Source organism: Apaloderma vittatum, unplaced genomic scaffold (assembly GCF_000703405.1).
Source record: "Apaloderma vittatum isolate BGI_N311 unplaced genomic scaffold, ASM70340v1 scaffold13709, whole genome shotgun sequence".
Lineage (NCBI taxonomy): Eukaryota > Metazoa > Chordata > Aves > Trogoniformes > Trogonidae > Apaloderma > Apaloderma vittatum.
Window position 1 is genome coordinate 47,086 of NW_009734718.1, and position 10,571 is coordinate 57,656.

General features: G+C 37.4%; 1 non-coding gene across 1 annotated transcript; it reads left to right on the forward strand.

Moving 5' to 3' along the window:
- Positions 1 to 240: 240 nt before the first annotated feature.
- TRNAL-AAG lies at positions 241 to 322 on the forward strand. The gene has a single exon. It is a non-coding gene; the product is annotated as a tRNA-Leu (tRNA).
- The last annotated feature ends 10,249 nt before the right edge of the window (positions 323 to 10,571 follow it).

Here is a 10,571-nt window from a genome sequence, read left to right on the forward strand (position 1 = left end):
GGTCCATAGGCAAGGATCTATTTGTAGAACTTTCCAGCTAATGTTCCCTGACAGCTAACAAGGGGACCAGAAATACGTGGTGCCAGGATTGTCTATCTCTGCCTACAGAAAGAGCCATTATTGGTCCCTCTTCCTACTATATTTAAGTCATGAATGACGATTTGTCTTAAAATACTATCTCAAAAGGTGACTTTTGCTGGGAGATGCCATCACTCGGTACTAAAATTTACAGAGCAGCGTGGTAGTGTGGCCGAGCGGTCTAAGGCGCTGGATTAAGGCTCCAGTCTCTTCGGAGGCGTGGGTTCGAATCCCACCGCTGCCAGGTACATTTTACACGATGACTTGTAAACGCTGGGTGGCAGCAGCTCAGTACGACTCAGTCATGTGTGTACCTCAGCAGCCAAGGAAACGCATCTCACCTCACCCTGTGGGGGGGCATCAAACAGCAGAGATTAGTACTCCCAAACACAGTTTAGGTGCAACGGGAAAAAAGGGAGGCTGAGGGACTACCTACTCCGACCCTCAGGTAAGGTAGGTGGCTGAGCTTTTCTTCCTGGCATTCAGTGACGTTAGAACAAAGCCTTTCTTTGCCAAGAGGATGGTGAAACACTGGAAAAGGGTTCCTGGAGAGGTTGTTGATGCCTCAAGTGAGTCAGTGCTCAAGAGGTATTTAGACAACCACTTTAATAATATTGTTCAACTTTTTGTCAGCCCTAAAGTGGCTGGCAGTTAGACTAGATGATTGTTGTAGGACCTTTCCAACTGAAATAGTCTTATTTATGTAGTATTGGGTCGATGGTTGTACTAGACAATCTTAGAGGTCTTTCTCAACCTTTATGAATCTATCATTCTATGATTCTATTCTATTGTGTGGGCTTCATGACTCCATGCTCACCACACTGAGGCAATCTGCCTTCCTAACAGGGACAGGCATGAAAATACTCATCTGAGTATTTCATCTGTCATCTGAGCTGATTTCCCACAACTTGGTCTCCAAGGACAACCTGTGTATCCATCTTCCCCAGTTCATGCACTAGTCCTGCATGGAAATCATGTATGTATTTTGAAGCAAAGCCCATCACCTCACAGTTACTGTCGACTTCCAAATACCAGTGTCATGATTAACCTTCTTCCCATGTGTACATGCCGAGTCAATCAGTTTAATAAATCAGAGCTTTTTGCAGAACCACTGTATGTCCCGAACACCAAGCTTTCTGTCTTTGCAGGAATTGCTTGATTTTTTCCTGTGAATGTGCAATAATACTGTTATGCAGGCCAACATACCTGCTTTTATGGGAACCCAATCTCAAAATACAGATGACTGGCACAGAGTGTTTCATGCTTAAAATGGCAATAAGTTCATGCTAGCCTTCCAGTGGTCATGATATTCAAAGGTAGATGCATCCTAAACAATTCCTTTCATCCTTAAGTCTTTCCCACCTCCTTCCTCAGCAGCTCCTTCCCTAATTGCCTACAGAGACTGAATTTTAAAATCCAGATGATCATGTAACTGGAGACACCTTTACTTCTCTGACACTTCTAAATATTTTTCCTGTTAACCACAGATCCTACCCTCCCTCATTTCCTTTTCCCATCCTGACTATTTTTTAAAAATGTTATTTTCTATCCTCTTGTGTTTCCTTGCCTTCACAGATGGCTCTAAAGACATTTCAATTACTTTACTTGGCTGTGGAAAGTTTGTATTTCCAGTTGCTTACAAAGTATTTGAAAATATAGCTGTGTTTTCATTAATTACAGGCCATAAAATATCCTAAATTATGCCATAGAGAATATGGCAGCAAAGAATATATACGATAGTACTGACCTCCTGTCACTGGTGGAAATCCATCCTTTTAGCCCAAATGCAAGGGGCATAGCCCAGGTGTCTGGAATTACAGCTCTGTGTCTTGTCAATTAGATGGTACTACTATTATTAAATAAGCTAATGAAGTCCTTCAGGAAGGAATGAGGCATGTTTTCTTGTAATTATTGTATCTGCACATTGTGCTATATCCCTGTGGCAGCAGTTTCCAGACTTGCCAGCAGTTACACAGAAAGAGAGACTGTGTCTGCTTCTAAATGCCATACCTTCATTCTGTGAGCAACTCATAATGACACCAAGGCTATTTAAGTTTAGACCAGTGCTCCCTATTAGATGGCAGACAGTAATACCTTTTAACAGTTCTGCAGTGCAGAAGACTAAGTCAGCACCTAAATTGTGTGAGATGTTTCTCCCAAGAGTAGTATTCTAGTGATTACACATAGCTATTTTTAAAGAAAATCTAGGACAATGTGCAGATTTTCACTTATATGTTGCTAAGAATCCTCTTGCTAAACAGCTTCTCACTATCTTCCCCACGTGACCTGAGGCATGGGGAGATTATTGTATTAATTAAGACAACATTATGATTAATAGCTCTTTATGTCAGCAAAAGGAAGACAGCATAGCAAACAGATTCAGATGTCCAGTATTGTCCAGTATTTGTCCAGTATAAAACTGACAAACACATCTAATTTTTGATTTTCCTCCAATGTTGTTAATGTTCTACTGTGATACTCAGCTGATCATCTCATTCCTCAGACACAAGCACTTCTGGTGTATTTCTTACTGTCCTAATTTGTCCCAGTCTCAGCTGCCAGTTCACCTTTTAGCTATGACCTTCAGGACCATCAGTTACGCATACTGTTTTCACATGTATTTACTCTTTAGGATGAAAGAGGCTGTAGCTTTGCTTTCTGATCAAATTATCATTGCAGTCTTTACTAAGCGCACTAAACTGTCATAAGCTCTTTGGAGTCAGTGGATCATAGGATTAACAGGACAAAATCACAGAATCAGAGAACGATATGAGTTGAAAGGAACCTTAAAGATCATCTACTTCCAACCCCTCTGCCATGGGCAGGGACACTTTCTGCTAGAGCAGGTTACTCAAAGCCCCACCCAGTCTGGCCTTGAGCACTTCCAAGGCAACCCATTCCAGTATCTCACCACCCTCACAGTGAAGACATTCTTTCTTATATCTAATCTAAATCTACCCTCTTTCATTTTGAAACCTTGTCTTATCAGTACAGTCCCTTGTAAAAACTCCCTTCACCTCTCTCCTGTAGGCCCCCTTTAAGTACTGCAAGGCTTCTGCAAAGTCGCCCTGGAGCCTTTTCTTCTCCAGGCTGAACACCACCAATCCTCTCATCCTGTCCTCATAGGAAGGTGCTCTCTGACCATCTTCATGGTCCTCTTCTGGACTTGCTGCAGCAGATCCATGTCCTTCTTGGGTTGGGGGCCCCAGAGCTGAGCACAGTACTGCAGGTGGGGTCTCACAAGAGCAGAGTAGAGGGAGAGAATCACCTCCCTCAATTTCTTGTCACACACTAAAAGCATTGTTCAGTCTCCTGTCAATCAGTAACTGTGCAGTACAATGTTTTCTACCTATCCTATTTAATTTCTCAATTTTACAAGAGCCAGAATACCTCTGCTGTCTGATGCAGCCATGTTGCAAATCATAGGTTGTACTTTTCAACAGTCTTTAATTTATTTCATTAAGCTGGAGGTATCCAGAACTGATTTTCTTGTTCTAAAATAATTCAAAGTCAAACATCTCTCTGCTTGCAGAAGGAGATCACTCAATACCTATTTTGAGATGCCATGTGTTGAAGACAGAACACTCCCTTTAGCAATGGCAGAATGGACTAACATGTCAGGGAGAGACTGAAGTTTCAGGAAGTGGAAAAAAAAAATTAAATGGGTGTTTATGTGCCAAAGTAAAAATAAACCAAGCAAACAACAAAAAAACCCTCCCAACTCCAAACCAATCTGAAAAGAAAACGACTTCATTTTTTTTTGTTTAATTTGACAGAGAAGGACCTTCTGAAACCATAAAGATCTTACGCAGAAATTGTTCTGTATGCTGAGTTACACTAGACCAGTGTATCTGCCCATCTCAAGATTTTCTCTGCCAGTAGTTTTGTGTGATTTCAGTAAAAATGTACTTTATAGAAGCAAATGATCAGAATTCAAGAAATTTTACTATGAAGACATAGTAGGTTCCATACTAAAAAAAAAACGATGTCGGGGTTTCTAAGCATGGCCATCTTGCACATTTATTTGTAAAATAGATCTGAAATAAATACATAGATTGACTTAATGGCATAGATTACATTTTCTGAAGCAATTTTATTATCAGATTCCTGTATTACTCTGGATGATTTTATTTATAATTAGAGTTTCTGGATTATGTGAGTTTTCAAATCTATTTCTGCAAATTAAATAACTGAAATAACAGTTAAATGTTATTCCAAAATGTTTTAAAATTATCTACATTGTGTGTGGTCTAACACATACACACATTAATGAAATATCATTGTGGTAAACACAAGTCCTAGTAGATTCTTCTGATTTTTTGCATCATTTTCTCTCTGTCTAAGCACAAAAGACATAGGAATTGAAGCTTCCACTTGGAGACAGGCTCCTACATCATATTTGAGTTTGCCTGAGTGGTAACATTAAACGTGAATACTGGGGCATGTCAGAGGGTTGTCTTTATTTTCTGCAGTGCTTTGGGGTTTTTTCACTACTGTGGCAAAGCTGTGGTCTCCTGAAACAATTGTTTTAGAGAAGCTGTTAAAGCTATTTCACCCGTGCACCACTTTACAGCTAGTTCTCAAGGATCTGCACGTTTCTGGGAGGGTTGTCATGTCAGCTACATCTTCAATATGTTATTAAATGGCTTGATGAATATATGTGTCCCATGTATTTGAATGCTTTTGTCATGGATGGGATCTTCCGGGAATGAACTTGGTGTATCATCCCTGTGTCCTTTCCCTGTGTCCTTGTCATCAGTTTCCTCAGCCTGCATTCATTGGGGGCTGACACAGCCATTAGCACATTATCATGCAGCTGTTCAAAATATCTGCAAGTATTTCTTTGCTCTTTTACTAAAGCATTCTCTATATGAGTTTATTGCAAGAGGTAAATGGATAATCTTGTAGCTACTATATAGTCTCTGAATTGCTCAGTTCATCTGATTGATTATGTAATTTGGCTTGGCAGGACCTGCCCTTGTTCTCAGTAAAAAATTTTTTATCAGTTTATTGGTGCTGTATATCAACTGGTGTGCAGATAGGATGACACTACCTCAAGATAAACCTGATATTCTCCTGTGAGTGCCTGTTAATACAGAATTTCTTATCTGCCATTTCTGTTCCTAGTTTTGATGAAACTGTTAATCCATGTGTTTGACTCAGTGATGTTATGGTAACAGCTTTTCTATTTTTTTGTGAGTTTTAATTGGAGTTCCGTCACTATTTTCTTCTTGGGCTGTTTTCAGCTGGAGCCCTAAACATGAGCATGCCATTCTTGATATTTCCAAACTCAGCACTTTTTTTTCTGCTTCAGCTTTGTTACACGATTTATCTGCTCTACTCCTAGGTGTAGATGAGAAAAAAGACCTTATCTGGATCAAACAAAATACTTTTCTTGGAGTACAGTAGTTCCTAAGTACTAGGATTTCATTCCAAGTGGAATATCTTCAGTTGGTTTTCAATAAAATGAGTTAATACTTTGCACACTTCCTTGCCCACTGTGTGCAATAAAAGAAATAATTATAGGTCCTCCTCTCTGTTATCTTCCACTGGGGCATTCACATGGATGTGGAAACCTTGTTTCTCTTATTTCCAATCCTCAGCAAGTTCACTGGGATAAAAAGAATATTTTCTAGGTACTCTTCATTTTTCTTTCGACTTTCGTATACTGACAGGGTTTCAAATAAAACAGCAAATCCTTGCTTTGCGTGGGCTATGGTCGTTCTGACAACATGTTGTGCTGTCCTTTTTATATATCAGGAAGCCAGATTGTGGCCAAGGATAAAAAATTTAAAGTAGAGCTCACTCTCTGTTAGACACAAAGCACAGTAGCTTCATCAGACATATCTAGTCCAAGATACTCTGGTGATTAGATACAACTAATTTTAAATAGAATTTGAAGAAAAGTTACTTTTATAATTCTGAGTTGTTCCTTAAATTTAAGCCTAGGAGGCTTATGTCTAAAGTTGCCTTTGATCAGTATGAAGTTTGTGACCTTTCATACAGAAAATAATTAAATTGCTCTTGTTCATTGTCAGGATAATATTTTAAAGATCTCTGTCTATGTCTTGAGTGATAAACCCTACAGTATGTGAGGCTTTGTAATTTTGATAAGTACAACTTGTTGTTCAAGAACATATTTTGCCAGTGGGAAGATATTCTACAAAAATCTACCAACATACTAGATAGGTTTAGCTATTTTTGCTCATATTTATACAGGTTTAAAATCCTGTAAAAGGAAAACCAGCAGACAGATGAAAGCCAAGAAACCATGTCTGAAATCTGGAAAATCAAACAGCCTATGAATCTGCTTTTAAGGATAGTATTGAGGATATCATTATATACCATTTATTTCTCTCTTCTTTTTTTCTACCAGTCACAAAAAAGAGCAACGTCAAAAGAAAACCCCCACAAAATTTGAGGTACAAAAGTACCAAATTATTTAGCAAAAACAGTATTGTTGCTTTGATACTGATCTATATACCCATCTTCTGATATTTTTTTCTAATATTAGCCTTTGGCCTCTAATGCATTTTAGAGTATAAAATGCTGACTATACAGGTTGGCATACATTTTGAAGAAAAGTATTAGTTACTTTAGCCTTTATTTAGTCTTCTGCACAGTAGCCTCTCTGAGGAGAATCTTACTGTTTATTTCCAGTAAATCATTGTTCTTGTTGATGTCATGTTATTTTTACTGGAAGGGCTGATTTTGGGGGTGTTAAAGACACAATTTCTTTAAAGATGATATGTGATCATTGAAAACAAAGTGTCATTAGCTCAAGACATTTTTGGCCTGCTGCAATATCTGCTGAGCATTCTTTTATTTCTCATTTGAGCCTTGAATTCGGTGTATATTAAAGGAAAGAGGTAATGTCCTCGATCACTATTAGCCTTTTTATAACATCCCATCCTTCCTTTAAATTCTCAGATTTGCTGATGCATGTTTTCTTAATAAAAGTTAATGTTTCAGGGATTTCAAAAAATATTTCTTTTGCATGTTACCACCTAAAACAGAAACAACTCTTCTGAGAATAGGGAATCATTAGTAGACAAAACATGTGAGGGATTGCTCCTAAATGTGCTATATAGAGTACCAAATGATTTTGATGTACAGTGTTGCTAGGGTTTTTTTTTAAATGGATATAAGATTAAATTAACACATGAATATAAGAACAGCAGACCAAAGGTTCAGACCAAAGATCTTGTGGAAATACAGAAGTCTCCAGGAAGCAGACACCTGACAAAGAGTAAGAATGGGACAAACATGGGGGTAATATAGGGTAAGTATAGGGTAAATATAGGGTAACAGTCCCTAGAACACTCCAACTATTCTCAGCTGTAGAAGGATTCCTGAGTATTTTGCAGTTTCTCTTGGTGGTCTACCATGAATGGCTCTTCTAAACACTGTCCGATCATTCTTTCTATGCAGAGAAATAGGATGCATTCCAAAATCCTCTGGCAATGAGTGCTATAGTTTTAGCTGCTGGGTGAGGAACTATCTCCTTTCCTAACAGGGAACATTTGGGATAAAAGAACATTGCATATTTCATTGATTTTTATCTTTTTATTTAATAGATAACTCATAGAATGGTTTATAAGATGCCAAAAATTTGGCTTCTGAGTGCTATTGGTCAGCTGAAACTCTCTCATTTTGTATATGAATTTAGGATCTCTTTTCTTTGTGTATATCGATTTACACCTACTTGCACTGAATTTCATCTGCCGTTTGTATATCCATTTACTCAGTTTGTAAGATTCTTCACAATCTGCCGTCGTCCTTAGTATCTTGAATTACTTTGCATCATCAGACTCACAGTCACTTCAATATCCTTAGCAGGCTATTTATGAAGGTTTTGAATAACACAGAACTACTGATTTCCCTGCACCACAGGAGTTTACATTTCACTCCTGCTTTCCATTTCTGATCTCTTAACCATTTATTCCTTACATTTGTCCATATAAAGATCCCTTGCACTGATACGACGGCTGCCTGTTTTCCTTAAGAGTGTGCAGTGAAAATTGTTGGGGAAAGTCTTCCAAATCCAGACAGGCTATATTAACTTAATCACTGCTATCTCCATGATCACTGGCTTTGTTGAACAGTATCTGTATACTTCTGTTGTAGACATCCTCGTCACAGAAGTTTCTGGATTTTATTTTCAGAAAATATGTAGAGACATTCAATAATTTATGCTTTCCTGTGCTTTTTACTGATTTGCTTTTAATGGAAGTTTTTTGTAGATTTTTTTGGTTTGGTTTTGTTGGTTTTTTTGTTGTGTTTTTTTTTAAGATCAGTGTCATTATTGCTACTCTTTAGCCTTCAAATATTAAACTTTAAGAGAGAGGCTACATGTTACAATCAGTAATTCATATATTTTAACATTGATTTCATTTGAAGTCAGGTGAATAACACCTAGTTCTGATGAGTTGCTGACATTCATTTTGCCTCTTTGTGTATCACCACATTAATTCAACTTCAAGTACAACCTCTGTTGTACTTGAGTCCTTCTAAATTCAAACCTATCAAGGGATTCCAGATGGGAACCTTCTCTCTTCCTTTTACAGTGACCATCAGTTAAAATAATATATTCATCTTCTGCAAAATTATTTCATCCTGGATGTTCCTTTATATCTCAATGTGCTATATACATCAGCACAGAATCCCTATTTCACCCTTTGTTCCCAAAGGATTACAAGAACTGTATGTAATGAGCCTGATTCATTTTGCTAGCTGACTTCAGAACTTTTTTTTATCTGCCTAATTATTACAATAATTATAAGAGTTTATCATCTGTAAGCTCTTAATGCGTACTTTGTTGATTTTTTTTTGTCTTGCCTTCTCTTCATAATCATATGACATCTACTTATTTTTAGCAAATGCTGAGGTTCCAAGTGATCAGATAATTCCAGAAGATTTCAACTCTAACAAATAATATGAAACTTAAGATAAATTCACATGAATAAACAAAAAATATACAGTGATTCTTGCATATCCTTACATTGCTTTATATTTCAATGTACCTCAAATTCTGTTAAATGTCTGCTATTTAGGTCATATTATACTGTTTTCAGATTAATCAGTCTGAAGTATTCCAATCTAGCTTAAGTAACTACTAAGAATTTCTGAGAAAGATGACTGGATATCACATTCCTTATTTATCTTGATCCTCAAATGCACATAGCTACAATTTTTGTCTGTAAAGATTTATGTGTATACCCATTTTGCAAACTGTTATGCTGAGTCTCCCACGTTTTGTCTCTTCCTCCTTGGTTACTTGTCATTAGTTTCTGCTGGACATGACTGCCCACAGCAGGGCTTATGAAAGATATCATGTGTGTATCCCTCATTAGTTTTAGCGCAAAACCTCACACATTAGTTGACATTGCCATTGCAGATGGCATGAGCTAGCAGGAGTGACTTTGCCTTGAAAGACAGTAGGAGATCCACACATACATTCTTCCTCACACTCTGCAGAGGAGCAGCTGCAATAATAGTGTTTTCAAATATTTTCTATACAGACATCCATCAGCAACATAATAAAGTTATGGTGAATTTGTGATGCAGATTTAGTCTATTATTCATTTTCAGACCTTTAAACCTCACCAACCTTTGATCAGTATTACCTGCTGCTGAGAAGTCAATAATTTTTGACTATCATGTTTGTGATCCTCCTTCTACTTATCAATTCAGGTGCAATGTGCTTATGGGTTGAGTCTTATCATCTCAGAAAAATTAACCTGGTTAGATATCCTGTCATGGCTTAGGGTTTTGTTGACTTCCATTTATACATAGTACTAGGGTGATCACATTCGATAGCATAATGCTAACTTCCAGTCTGAGTACATATTAATAATATAGCATTTAGTATTTCAATAAAATTAGTTTTTCTCAATCACTGCAATGATATATAGGTGTTCACAGCTATAAAGAAAGGGAGTCTAGTTTCTCCTCCAAATTGTATTCATAAAACCACCTATGCAAATGAAATGTTCAAGGTCAACTGCTAATCACAGCTAATCATCCAAAGTTTGGATAGAATTCCCTTCTATTTCTAGACCTTATCCTCTTCAGAGCTTGAAAGGAGGCGGGCTCGTCTTGGCTAACTGGCAGGGCACAGCACATTATTTTGATTTTGGCCATTTGTCACTGTCTCTCAGCTTCTAATATGGAAGCCATAACTACATTTCAAATTTTTCTATTCCTGCTAAGCTTTCTTATGTATCATTTGCATTACAATGATGGGTGTTGTTTTATTCTTCTCTGTCTTAAGTTGTGGGTTTTATTTGTTCTTGTGTGTGTCTGTGTGTGACAGCTGCAATGGGAATTAGCCCATTTTTTGGGTCCTCTTCATTACTTTATTACACATGAAATATCCATGTCTATTTATTTTTCTTTCTGAACAAATTCTGATTCTTTTCCTGGCATTTATTTTGTGATCAGATGATTGGGATTTAAGTTCGTAAAAGACACAATCACAGGTTCAGCTGACA